Source organism: Rutidosis leptorrhynchoides, chromosome 9, assembly GCF_046630445.1.
Source record: "Rutidosis leptorrhynchoides isolate AG116_Rl617_1_P2 chromosome 9, CSIRO_AGI_Rlap_v1, whole genome shotgun sequence".
In the NCBI taxonomy this organism is placed as follows: domain Eukaryota; kingdom Viridiplantae; phylum Streptophyta; class Magnoliopsida; order Asterales; family Asteraceae; genus Rutidosis; species Rutidosis leptorrhynchoides.
Genome location: NC_092341.1, coordinates 142,899,679 through 142,915,224, shown reverse-complemented (window position 1 = coordinate 142,915,224; position 15,546 = coordinate 142,899,679).

Genomic DNA, 15,546 nt, shown 5'->3' with positions numbered 1-15,546 from the left:
CTTCACTCTTTTCATTCGCAAACAAATTATCAAAATCAATTAAGTCAATATTCTGGATTGATTTGAGAGGTACATTAGCAGTTGGCTCTTCTTGTGGAGCCTTGACTTCAGCTGCAACTATCTCTGCATCATCTGTATCATTTTCACTGTCGTATTCCAGAACAGTAAGTTGTTCCACTTGGAAATCACTTGGTGGAACTTCCCCCTTTTCTGCATCATTAAAAACATTTGAATAATTCATATAATATTCAGCAGTAAAGACCTCACCATATTCATTAAAGCTTCGATTATGTATCACTAACAGATATTCAAAAGAGGGTCCTCCAGTGCCAGCGTCTTCCTCATCATCTTTTTCGTCATCACCTCCTAAATCAGAGGAATATTCACCTCCATCCGTTATCAACTTGGTTTTACCAGAAGTGAGTTGTTTAATCTTATCATTCAACTCCTTCAACTTCTCTTCATTCAAACTCTTAATCTCCACAATCTCCTTTCTCATCTTTTCAGACTTCACCTTCTCACTGTTCACACGTCTCCATAACTTTTTGTTTTCTTCCACTAACGACTCAGTCTTAGCTTCACTAGCTTTATTCTCTTCGACAGCTTGATTCTCGATATTGGTAATCTTAGTGATCAACGACAAGAGAAGGTTTTGCTGCGTCTTGAATTCTGATGACGTCACCTGAGGTGTTGTGGTGGCAGGTCTCGGTGAGGTAACAGTGGATCTAGCGTCCTTCATGAAACCGGAAGGTTGTCTTTGAGCTTGTTGTCTAGAACCTCCCTGAGATGGCCTCTGAGATGAGTCATAATGGTGTTTGGTTCTTTTCTCCTTCTTCTTGGGTTGTTCGGAAGTCATTGCTTCTTTCCCTTTCCTCTTTCTTTGGATCAAACTAACATCCTCTTCAGTAGCTTCATCATCATCACCATCATCACCATCATCATTATCATCATTTCCTCTTTGAGCTTCACCAGTTGCTCTTTGATTATCATCTCCACCTTCCTCCTCATCAGTAACTTCATAGTTAGAGTCGGAATCATCATTTCTCCAAGCATTACCAGCTGAACATCTATAATTCTCCTTGATGAGATGGCAAACAAGCTTTCTGTTAAAATCAGGTTTCGACTTCTCGTTTCGTGTTTCATCCATTCTCCAAAAAGTTATCGGATTCATTGGTTTTTGGTGAATAATATCATTTTCAAGCTTTGGTAAATCTGGTGTTGCGTCATTGATAATCAATTGAAGAAAAAGGGCATATATCAGATATCTCTGCGTAGTGCTGAAGTGATTTGCTCTGAAGTAATGAAAGACAAACCCAGAGAAATCATATGGCGCCTTCAAAACAAGTGCAACAAACATGCTTTGCACTTTCTCATTAAGCTTATCAAAACCAACTTTTTATCCACTTAAGCAGCGCATCAACACGTGAGCAAGACATCGATACTGTAGAGGCAGAAGTGTCTTCATCAGTTCTGAATTACCAACAAGGTAACCAGAGTATCCGCATCTTTTAAAGCATCCGTTGATTCTTTCTCTATTAAGTGTCATGTGGGAGCAGTTCTCATCGTTAAAGCCTAGAATCCTTCTTATCACAGTCTTAGAAATGGTAACCTCATGCCCTTGAACAGTACTAACCATCTTAGCTTCAACCTCTGACACATCAAGTACTACATTTCTCCAGAATTCCCTTCGGTGGCTATAGTAGGCTATACACTGAGTAGAAATAGCAGTATGGATCCTTGATCGCTGAAGAAAAGTAACAATCTCTACAAAGTGGCTTCCTTTCTCTAGAGTAGTGTCATAGAGAGCGACTTGATTATTGAGCTCACCCATTTCTAGGATAATCTCTGGTTGAGCAGGTGGGTTAACGGGAATAACTTGAGGATTCTGTTCTTGCTCCCCCTGAGCTTCTTGGTTTACAACCGGGACATTAACTTATTGTTCAGCCATTAGAAAAATCTTAACAAACTGAAACATCAACAGCAATGTTAGAAATAGTAATCATAAATCTTAAACCATCAAAGCATTTGCAATAAAGTGTCATAAACTTGTTAAGCAGGACAAACCGTGCAAGTGAGACTGTCACACGTACGGCTGAGAGCTCAGTCGTGCGAGTAACATAGTCACTCGTGTCCCTGTTGACACGTTTGAGCAATAACATGGTTTCAGACAAGGTACACGATTGAGGCTTATAAGTATACGCTAGTGGGTCAACCGTGTGGTGACTCATGCGGTTAAGTACACATGTCAGCTCAGTCAAATGAGTGAGCAGCCAAATGAAATTAAACGAGTGGGCTAGATATTCACACGGTTAAGCCTTAACCGCGTACTGACTCATGCGAGTGAGATCACTCATGCATGTCTGATGAAACCGATATTAAATGCATTTTTTAATTCAACGGGATAACATGTTTGTGTGTTTTAGAGGCCGATTTACATCACGATAACAAGTATAAGGACCGTTTAACACAAAACAGCAGCAAATAAGCATCAAAACACAATGTAATTGCACAAAATTCGATTTACAAACCCTTAGGGTTTCGACACATTCAAACAACAAATTAAGCTACTAAACATCGATGAAATTTTACCTATTTGGTGGCGCTGAGGTTGGCTTTCAATGCTTATCAAAACCTACGGTGGAAAATGTGATTGGTGGTGATCGAATTTTGAGAGTAAAATAGAGTATGGGTGTGCAAGTGTGAGCAACTGTGCTCAGCAACCATATTTATACTCTCTTGATCAACCGTACGCTTGAGCAAACGGTTCACCATCAACCGCGCGACTCAAAATCACTTGGGCGTGTGACCCAGAAGTCTAATGGACAATTCTAGAACAGGGTCATCCGTACGGTTAACCTCAATCGTGTGGTTACTCGTACGGTTCACACTTCAAACGTGCGAGTGAGCCACTTAGCCAATTTCAAATTTTCACAAACTTAGGATTTCGACTCATTTGGCAATCTTAGAGCTAACTAGCACTTTCAATTTGAGTCATAAATCACTAATCCATCAAGTTATGATCATTAACACTTAGGCAGACCAAGAAACTTAACCAAAACGAGGTTATTACTCTAAACATTCTATTCCACATGAGTAAGTCCTACAGTGTAATGTCATCTTAAGTTCACTAACACCTTAAATCATTAAAATTCTTCAAGCAATCACAAGCTCAACAAACTTCTATCTTGTGGATTTGGTGGCCAAAAATATCTTGATCTTGACAAGGTTCTTTCAGATGTCATTGTATATTCAGAGGATAATCAAAAAATAAGGAAAAGATAAAATCTTTATGAGTTTTCTGATATATAATGTCATGCAACTAAAAATATGCAAATAAAGGACATTCTATCATGAAATGCAATAACATGTAAACCAAAATCCTTTTGTTGTTTTATAGTTTTCAATGCAAACTATTTAACAGACAAATAAACAAACACATACAAATCCACATTCTTTTTGTAAGCAAGTTGATTAACAATTTTTTTTTAAAAATGGATCAGAACTGACATATTGAAACGATTTCTTTTGTTCATTCCTAATTTTCCAGTCTATGTCTATTATCATGCAATTACTGATATCAATCCTCATTAAACATGAACAGACTCATTCCGGACACTTTGACAATCATGTTGGCATTAATTCCTTGAACATTATAGAGCAATGATTTTTGAGATCATGCTAAGTTCATTAGTCCTTGACTCTTTCATCACTTATGATTGTGCGTTTTTATTAGGCTGTCAATTCATTACGCGTAACTTTTCGTTATCTCTATCCATGTACTTCAATCAAATTGAACAGGATGGTTCTCATGGCATTTTGAATAACCCTGTCAGCCTGATGTGTTCTAGAGGGTGTGTATGAAACGGCTATCAGTTTTATATTTATTTACTACAGAAAATCACCTAAATTAAACTAAAACACAAAAGGCAAGTATACCTATCGTGTAATAATATAGCTAAGGTAAAGTCCGGGAGGTCGATCCGTGGACACTATTATTGGGTGTCTTACTAGGTCAAATTAGTTAATTAAGTAGTTAAACTAGATTTAGTGATATATAGTAATTATAGGTAACTTTGGGGGTTTTTACCGTTTAATGACCGGTTTGTCGATTTTAAAACTTAAGTCACAATTAAAACCTAATGCAAAATATAACTTAATTTAAAGTGTAAAGTAAATGACGATAATTAAAAGTGCGATAAATAAAATGACAGTAAATAAAAGTACGATGAGATATAAAATAAAGGAATTATGCTTATTTAAACTTCCGTAATCATGATGTTCGACGTGTTGATTTTAATTTATTACCATGGGTTAATTGTCCTTTGTCCTGGATTATTCGATATGTCCATACGGTTTTGTCCATAATAGTCCATCGGTCATAATTATAAAGTGCGAGGGTCTTCATCAAATTATCCTTATACCCGAAGTTAAATATTCCAACTAATTAGGGATTTGAACTGTAACAAGGTCTTAATACTTTGTTTAATGAATACACCAGGTTATAGACTGTGTGTAATCCAAGGTTTTAATACTTTGTTAACAATTACACCAATTACCCTTGAATGTAATCCACCCCTGTTTTAATGAGTCTAGTAACTATTAAATCATCCCCGTGTCCGGTCAAATGAACAATAATTCGTACTTATAAATATCCCGCTCATCGTACCCGATTAAGCATATGTGTTTATATATAGATACGTCAAATCATAACCTTTATATTAAATTAACGAGGTATCGTTTAGTTAATATAAAGCCCATTAATAGCCCATAGTCTAATTTCCACAAGCGTCGATCTTTTGTCCAAACCCCAATTATGGTCCAAAACCCAATTATTCCGTCTTTAATATTTAGTCTAACATCACGATTACTTTGTCTTAAATAAGCATAATAATAACTTAACTACGAGACATTAATAAAAATAATTTAAACATAACTTACAATGAGTATTAATAGCGTAGTGTTACACGGACAGAGTTTCGACTTACAAACTTAAAACATTCCCTAACATAACCTTATTATTATTAAACTTTAATATTAAAATTATAATATTAATATAAATATATTGAGAGAGTAAGAGATTTAGAAAATAGAAAAGGTGTATCTTTCATTACTCCGTAGTCTCGTTTTATAGGCAAATGATGAATTTAAAATTTTCACTTATGACCCCTTAACTATGCTCAATTAACAACTTTTTATTATTTATTATTATTCTTATTATGAATTATTTAAATATTATATTATATTCTTGTGCATAGTTGACTTGTACTTTCAGCTCCGTTGCGTCAAGCGTTGAAAGTTGGTTCATGTCTCGGTTCCGGATTTTTGAACGTCTTTTTGTATAATTTAATATCTTGTACTTTGCATTTTGCGGCTTGTACTTTTGTAATTTTGAGACGTTTCTCATCAATAAATTGAACCACTTGAATTGTACTTTGTACTTTTTAGCTTTTTGGTCATTTTCGTCTTCAAATCGTCGAATCTGTCTTTTGTCTTCACCTTTTATTATTTAAACGATAATTACTTGAAATTAGAACTATTGCAACTAAAAGCTTGTCTTTCTTGAAGGATAATGCTATGAAATATATGTTCATTTTTTGCATTATCAAATATTCCCACACTTGATCGTTGCTTGTCCTCAAGCAATATAGAACTTGAATATAACTTTACTAGAATCACTTCTTTATTCTTCACACTTTGTACATCAGTGATTTCAATATTGCGGTTATGAACAATGATGGTAATGATGTGGTTTACAGTATCAGATGACTATAAAAATTTAGATCCGTAAGGAAATTGGATCTTTATGAAAACATTTGATCTTTTGAAAATTCAATCTAGTTTTTACCCTAGATAAGTTTTCCCGAATAACCCTTCACCGGTGTTGCAAAATGTTTTTGAGGGTTGTGTGGGTTTTAGATTTGAAAATTTTAGCTCAAAACTTATGGTTTTGTGTCACCCACTTGCTAACCTTGTATTAGGAAAGCAACACATCCAGTTTACATGTTCCGTATATTACCTTTCAGTAAACTACCGTCCGGTTGTAACGGAAAGTGATGAACAAGCAACTGTTAAGGCAATGTCTAATGACATGCTTTTGATTATGGTCTATATCGTGTCGGATGCAATTACTATCCTTTGTAGGAGCAATAGTAAAGCTCACCCTTATGGTTTTTCTGTCTGGCACAAGGTCCTGTCTTTGACCATGCTATGCAACCACCGTTCTTACGGTTGACACCCGATTTGGTTCAGGTGACCTAATAAATTCCAGGTGAATTTCTAGGATTTTACGTTCAATGGTAATGAACGCATTAAAAATGGGTTTTCAGAAAACAAATCGGTTTGTAATTTGATCAAAATATTTTCTCGTTCAAGTTCGAGTTTAGATATCATCGAATTCCATGAGTTTGTAATTCCCAATCTTTAAAGTCAATCTCAAGGATTGAGTAATATCAGGCTTAAAAGATGATTTTTAATCTTTAAGGAGATTATCCTTTCTGGGGGTCTGATTCATTAGTCTTATCAAGCTAATTTGCACGGCGCCCTCCCCATTTTACGAGACAGGTCCTCTCATGGTTAGGATAAGTCTGACCACATGGCGACCCTGTTTGATGCTGATGTAGTGACCCGAACTTTTCCGAACCTTTCTATGATTATATGTTTAATGAAAACTATATTTACATGATTAAATGTTTCCAACATGTTAAGCAATCAAACTTGTTAAGACTTGATTAATTGAAACAGAAATTTTGTAAACGTCTGATTACCCAGTTTGACCAATGATTCACGAACGCTATAAGTTGTATATGACATGATGATACATAAATGAATAAATATATATGTTTAACATGATATAATGATCATCAAGTATCTCATTAAAAAATAGTAACAATAAGTTATATACTTAAAAAGGAGACTATTGACGTATGAAACTCGAAATGATACATATAACGGTTATCGTTATAACCACGTCTTACTAAATATATATGAAGCATATTAATAAATTGTTATATTATATATAACATGATAATATTATAATTAAATATATCATTAAGTGTATTAACAATGAACTACATAAGTAAAAACAAGACTACTAACTTAAGGATTTCGAAACGAGACATATATGTAACGATTATCGTTGTAACGACATTTAAATGTATATATCATATTAAGATATATTAATATATCATAATATCATGATAATATAAGAATTTAAAATCTCATTTGATATTATAAACATTGGGTTAACAACATTTAACAAGATCGTTAACCTAAAGGTTTCAAAACAACATTTACATGTAACGACTAATGATGACTTAATGACTCAGTTAAAATGTATATACATGTAGTGTTTTAATATGTATTCATACACTTTTGAAAGACTTCAAGACACTTATCAAAATACTTCTACTTAACAAAAATGCTTACAATTACATCCTCGTTCAGTTTCATCAACAATTCTACTCGTATGCACCCGTATTCGTAATTGTACAATACACAGCTTTTAGATGTATGTACTATTGGTGTATACACTCAAATGATCAGCTCTTAGCAGCCCATGTGAGTCACCTAACACATGTGGGAACCATCATTTGGAAACTAGCATGAAATATCTCATAAAATTACAAAAATATGAGTAATCATTCATGACTTATTTACATGAAAACAAAATTACATATCCTTTATATCTAATCCATACACCAACGACCAAAAACACCTACAAACACTTTCATTCTTCAATTTTCTTCATCTAATTGATCTCTCTCAAGTTCTATCTTCAAGTTCTAAGTGTTCTTCATAAATTCTACAAGTTCTAGTTTCATAAAATCAAGAATACTTTCAAGTTTGCTAGCTCACTTCCAATCTTGTAAGGTGATCATCCAACCTCAAGAAATCTTTGTTTCTTACAGTAGGTTATCATTCTATTACAAGGTAATAATTATTTTCAAACTTTGGGTCAATTTCTATAACTATAACAATCTTATTTCAAGTGATGAACTTACTTGAACTTGTTTTCGTGTCATGATTCTGCTTCAAGAACTTCAAGCCATCCAAGGATCCGTTGAAGCTAGATCCATTTTTTTCTTTTCCAGTAGGTTTATCCAAGGAACTTAAGGTAGTAATGATATTCATAACATTATTCGATTCATACATAAAAAGCTATCATATTCGAAGTGGTAAACTAGTAATCACTAGAACATAGTTTAATTAATTCTAAACTTGTTCGCATATAAAGTTAATCCTTCTAAATACACTTTTAAAATCAACTATACACATGATCTATATCTATATGATATGCTAACTTAATGATTTAAAACCCGGAAACACGATAAACACCATAAAACCGGATTTACGCCGTCGTAGTTACAACCGGGGGCTGTTTTGGTTTGGATAATTAAAAAAATATGAAAAACTTTGATTTAAAAGCTATACTTTTGGGAAAATGATTTTTCTTATGAACATGAAACCATATCCAAAAATCATGGTTAAACTCAAAGTGAAAGTATGTTTTTCAAAACAGTCATCAAGATGTTGTTCTTTCGACGGAAATGACTGTAGTGACCCGAACTTTTCCATGTTTATATATATTAATTGAGATTGATATTTACATGATTAAATGTTTCCAACATGTTAAGCAATCAAATTTGTTAAGACTTGATTAATTGAAATATGTTTCATATAGACAATTGACCACCCAAGTTGACCGGTGATTCACGAACGTTAAAACTTGTAAAAACTATATGATGACATATATATGGATATATATATAGTTAACATGATACTATGATAAGTAAACATATCATTAAGTATATTAACAATGAACTACATATGTAAAAACAAGACTACTAACTTAATGATTTTTAAACGAGACATATATGTAACGATTATCGTTGTAAAGACATTTAATGTATATATATCATATTAAGAGATATTCATACATGATAATATCATGATAATATAATAATTTAAAATCTCATTTGATATTATAAACATTGGGTTAACAACATTTAACAAGATCGTTAACCTAAAAGTTTCAAAACAACACTTACATGTAACGACTAACGATGACTTAACGACTCGGTTAAAATGTATATACATGTAGTATTTTAATATGTATTTATACACTTTTGAAAGACTTCAATACAGTTATCAAAATACTTCTACTTAACAAAAATGCTTACAATTACATCCTCGTTCAGTTTCATTAACAATTCTACTCGTATGCACCCGTATTCGTACTCGTACAATACACAGCTTTTAGATGTATGTACTATTGGTATATACACTCCAATGATCAGCTCTTAGCAGCCCATGTGAGTCACCTAACACATATGGGAACCATCATTTGGCAACTAGCATGAAATATCTCATAAAATTACAAAAATATGAGTAATCATTCATGACTTATTTACATGAAAACATAATTACATATCCTTTATATCTAATCCATACACCAACGACCAAAAACACCTACAAACACTTTCATTCTTCAATTTTCTTTATCTAATTGATCTCTCTCAAGTTCTATCTTCAAGTTCTAAGTGTTCTTCATAAATTCTACAAGTTCTAGTTACATAAAATCAAGAATACTTTCAAGTTTGCTAGCTCACTTCCAATCTTGTAAAGTGATCATCCAACCTCAAGATATCTTTGTTTCTTATAGTAGGTTATTATTCTAATACAAGGTAATAATCATATTCAAACTTTGGTTCAATTTCTATAACTATAACAATCTTATTTCAAGTGATGATCTTACTTGAACTTGTTTTCGTGTCATGATTCTGCTTCAAGAACTTCGAGCCATCCAAGGATCCGTTGAAGCTAGATCCATTTTTCTCTTTTTCAGTAGGTTTATCCAAGGAACTTAAGGTAGTAATGATGTTCATAACATCATTTGATTCATATATATAAAGCTATCTTATTCGAAGGTTTAAACTTGTAATCACTAGAACATAGTTTAGTTAATTCTAAACTTGTTCGCAAACAAAAGTTAATCCTTCTAACTTGACTTTTAAAATCAACTAAACACATGTTCTATATCTATATGATATGCTAACTTAATGATTTAAAACCTGGAAACACGAAAAACACCGTAAAACCGGATTTACGCCGTCGTAGTAACACCGCGGGCTGTTTTGGGTTAGTTAATTAAAAACTATGATAAACTTTGATTTAAAAGTTGTTATTCTGAGAAAATGATTTTTATTATGAACATGAAACTATATCCAAAAATTATGGTTAAACTCAAAGTGGAAGTATGTTTTCTAAAATGGTCATCTAGACGTCGTTCTTTCGACTGAAATGACTACCTTTACAAAAATGACTTGTAACTTATTTTTCTGACTATAAACCTATACTTTTTCTATTTAGATTCATAAAATATAGTTCAATATGAAACCATAGCAATTTGATTCACTCAAAACGGATTTAAAATGAAGAAGTTATGGGTAAAACAAGATTGGATAATTTTTCTCATTTTAGCTACGTGAAAATTGGTAACAAATCTATTCCAACCATAACTTAATCAACTTGTATTGTATATTATGTAATATTGAGATACCATAGACACGTATACAATGTTTCGACCTATCATGTCGACACATCTATATATATTTCGGAACAACCATAGACACTCTATATGTGAATGTTGGAGTTAGCTATACAGGGTTGAGGTTGATTCCAAAATATATATAGTTTGAGTTGTGATCAATACTGAGATACGTATACACTGGGTCGTGGATTGATTCAAGATAATATTTATCGATTTATTTCTGTACATCTAACTGTGGACAACTAGTTGTGGGTTACTAACGAGGACAGCTGACTTAATAAACTTAAAACATCAAAATATATTAAAAGTGTTGTAAATATATTTTGAACATACTTTGATATATATGTATATATTGTTATAGGTTCGTGAATCAACCAGTGGCCAAGTCTTACTTCCCGACGAAGTAAAAATATGTGAATGTGAGTTATAGTCCCACTTTTAAAATCTAATATTTTTGGGATGAGAATACATGCAGGTTTTATAAATGATTTACAAAATAGACACAAGTACGTGAAACTACATTCTATGGTTGAATTATCGAAATCGAATATGCCCCTTTTTATTAAGTCTGGTAATCTAAGAATTAGGGAACAGACACCCTAATTGACGCGAATCCTAAAGATAGATCTATTGGGCCTAACAAACCCCATCCAAAGTACCGGATGCTTTAGTACTTCGAAATTTATATCATATCCGAAGGGTGTCCCGGAATGATGGGGATATTCTTATATATGCATCTTGTTAATGTCGGTTACCAGGTGTTCACCATATGAATGACTTTTATCTCTATGTATGGGATGTGTATTGAAATATGAAATCTTGTGGTCTATTATTATGATTTGATATATATAGGTTAAACCTATAACTCACCAACATTTTTGTTGACGTTTTAAGCATGTTTATTCTCAGGTGATTATTAAGAGCTTCCGCTGTCGCATACTTAAATAAGGACGAGATTTGGAGTCCATGCTTGTATGATATTGTATAAATACTGCATTCAAGAAACTTATTTTGTTGTAACATATTTGTATTGTAAACCATTATGTAATGGCCGTGTGTAAACAGGATATTTTAGATTATCATTATTTGATAATCTTCGTAAAGCTTTTTAAATCTTTATTGATAAAATAAAGGTTATGGTTTGTTTTAAAATGAATGCAGTCTTTGAAAAACATCTCATATAGAGGTCAAAACCTCGCAACGAAATCAATTAATATAGAACGTTTTTAATCAATAAGAACGGGACATTTCAGTTGGTATCCGAGCGTTGGTCTTAGAGAACCAGAATTTTGCATTAGTGTGTCTTATCGAGTTTGTTAGGATGCATTAGTGAGTCTGGACTTCGACCGTGTTTACTTGAAAAATGATTGCTTAACAAATTTTGCTGGAAACTATATATTTTTAACATGTGAATATTATGTGATATATTAATCTCTTAACGCGTTTGATATTATGTGATAGATGTCTACCTCTAGAACAAGTCCCAATGACTCACCTAATAATAATGAAGAGTCAAATGTAAATTGGAATGATTCGTGGACTGATTCACAAGTTCCCGAAGAGGAACCGGAAGAAGAGTCGGAACCGGAAGAAGAATCGGAACCGGAAGAAGAATCGGAACCGGATGAAGAAATAGAACCGGTGGGGGAAATAATAAAACGGTTAAGTAAAAGAAAATCCTCAACCAACCGACCAAGGTTAATTATGGTCAATGGTGTTTCCGTCAAGGAAGCAAAATATTGGGAGGATTACCAATTCTCCGATGAATCGGATTCCGACGAGAATTCTGATGATGTTATAGAAATTACCCCAACTGAATTTAAAAAGGCAAAAGAAAATAATAAGGGAAAGGGCATAAAAATAGAGAAATCTAATTCCAACCCTGATGAACTTTATATGTATCGTCAACCCCCGAAGTCCTTAAGTTGTAACAATGACCCGGGAACCTCTAAACCACCAGGTTTTTCTAAACCAATGTGGAAAACGACGGCTCGTATTAGGGGAACATCATATATCCCTAGAAACTTGGCAAAACGAACTAAAACCGAAGAAGAAGAAAAAAGCGAGTCGGAATAAGATAGTTGTATTCGTATGGTGTAATATATGTAATATAGTGTGCTTATGCTTTATGATATATGTAAAAATTGCTTGTATTAATAAGTATTTTTTTTATGAATCTAACTCTTGTCTATTTTACAGTATAAAAACACAAAATGGATAGACAACCCAATATTTTAAGAGACCTACCCGGAGACATGATTGATGAAATCTTGTCTAGAGTCGGTCAGAATTCTTCGGCACAACTATTTAAGGCGAGATCAGTTTGTAAGACATTCGAAGAACGTTCTAAGAATGCCTTGGTTTATAAAAGGCTTTCGTTCGAAAGATGGGGGATATCACATTGGGAAATCCATAAGTTACGATGTGTTTACTTTGACGCGCGGGGAACCCAAATGATATTTTACGCAATGGGTTAAGAAATTATTTTGACTCAATATATCCGAATATTGGACTTCGTGATTTAGAAAAAGCGGCTAACATGCAACATAAAGAAGCATGTTATGCTTACGGATTAGTAATGTTCGCTTCTCACCAAAGTGAGAACAAGAACATCGGCCTACAACTATTAAACAAAACGTTCCCACAAGTGACGGAGTCGGTAATTGGTGTAAGAAATGAGGTTTTTAGATTGTTACGGGACTGTTGGACATTACGTAACCCTCGTCCCTTTGACGACGTTACAACACGCTGTCTTATCAACGGCCATAACGGTTATGTTCCACAAGACCAAGGATGGGAAGTAATCCTAGTAAAACCAGAATGCATGACTTGTTTCTGGACGTATGAATTACGTGTCTTTATTGCCTTTGCGGAACGACTTGTGTACTAGCTAGAATTATCTTCACAACCATCTTGTATCAAATTTATTGTGTGCTATATTTCATGCTATATGTTAAATAAGCGGTATTGTAAGTTTGTAAAATATTGTGTAAAAGTTTGAACGCGAAATATTATTATAATCAGTTTTTCATATAGAATTGTAGTAGTTGAATTGTATATTAGCTACTAAGTATGAACTTAACGGGTAGGTACTACCCGAATTTAAACTTATAAAACGCTAATATGAAGAAAAAGCTTTTATAAATGAGTTCATATTATGCTACGAAATACTATTAACTACTCTTAATATTCTGTATGATTAACTTGTTCCATTTGACTATTTTGAAGGAAATGGCACCGACTACTCGACACACCGTGAATATGAATGAAGAGGAATTTCGTACTTGTCTTGCTTCAAACATAGCCGCAGTACAGGTTGTGCTACATACCAACAATAACCTTGGATCTAGCAGTACAGGAAATCGTGTAGGATGCACCTACAAAGAATTCACTGCCTGCAAACCTTTGGAATTTGATGGAACCGAAGGACCGATCGGATTGAAACGGTGGACCGAGAAGGTCGAATCGGTGTTTGCCATAAGTAAGTGTACTGAAGAGGACAAAGTGAAGTACGCTACGCATACCTTCACAGGTTCTGCGTTAACATGGTGGAATACCTATCTAGAGCAAGTGGGACAAGATGATGCGTACGCACTACCGTGGTCAGCATTCAAGCACTTGATGAACGAGAAGTACCGTCCCAGAACCGAGGTCAATAAGCTCAAGATAGAACTTAGAGGGTTACGAACCCAAGGATTTGATATTACCACGTACGAAAGACGATTAACAGAATTGTGCCTATTGTGTCCGGGAGCGTTCGAAGATGAGGAAGAGAAGATCGACGCGTTTGTGAAAGGATTACCGAAAAGAATCCCAGAAGATATAAGTTCACACAAGCCCGCCTCCATACAACAGGCATGTAGAATGGCTCACAAACTAGTGAACCAGATTGAGGAAAGAATTAAAGAACAGACGGCTGAAGAGGCCAATGTGAAGCAAGTCAAAAGAAAGTGGGAGGAAAACGGTGATAAGAATCACCAATACAACAACAACAGCAATTACAATAATAATCGCAACAATTATCCCAACAATCGCAACATCAATCGCAACTACAACAAACGGCCCAACAACAACAACAACAACAACAACAACAACAACAACAATCTTCCCAACAACAAGTACAACCGCAACAACAACAACAATCAGAAGCAGCTATGCCAAAGGTGTGAAAAGTATCACTCGGGGTTCTGTACCAAATTTTGCAACAAGTGTTAAAGAAATGGTCATAGCACGGCGAAGTGTGAGGTCTACGGACCAGGGGTTAACAGAACGAAAGGAACAAATGGTGTCGGAACGAGTAATGGCGGAGCAAGTAGTGTCGGAGCAAGTTATGCCAACGTAGTTTGTTATAAATGTAGAAAATCGGGCCACATTATTAGAAATTGCCCGAACCAGGAGAACACGAATGGACAAGGCCGCGGAAGAGTTTTCAATAATAATGTGGCAGAGGCACAGGAAGACCCGGAGCTTGTTACGGGTACGTTTCTTATTGACAATAAATCGGCTTACGTTTTATTTGATTCGGGTGCGGATAGAAGCTAAATGAGTAGAGATTTTTGTGCTAAACCTTTGGAATTTGATGGAACCGAAGGACCGATCGGATTGAAACGGTGGACCGAGAAGGTCGAATCGGTGTTTGCCATAAATAAGTGTACTGAAGAGAACAAAGTGAAGTACGCCATGCATACCTTCACAGGTTCTGCGTTAACATGGTGGAATACCTATCTAGAGCAAGTGGGACAAGACGATGCGTACGCACTACCGTGGTCAGCATTCAAGCACTTGATGAATGAGAAGTACCATCCCAGAACCGAGGTCAATAAACTCAAGACAGAACTTAGAGGGTTACGAACCCAAGGATTTGATATTACCACGTACGAAAGACGATTCACAGAATTGTGCCTATTGTGTCCGGGAGCATTCGAAGATGAGGAAGAGAAGATCGACGCGTTTGTGAAAGGATTACCGGAAAGAATCCAAGAAGATATAAGTTCACA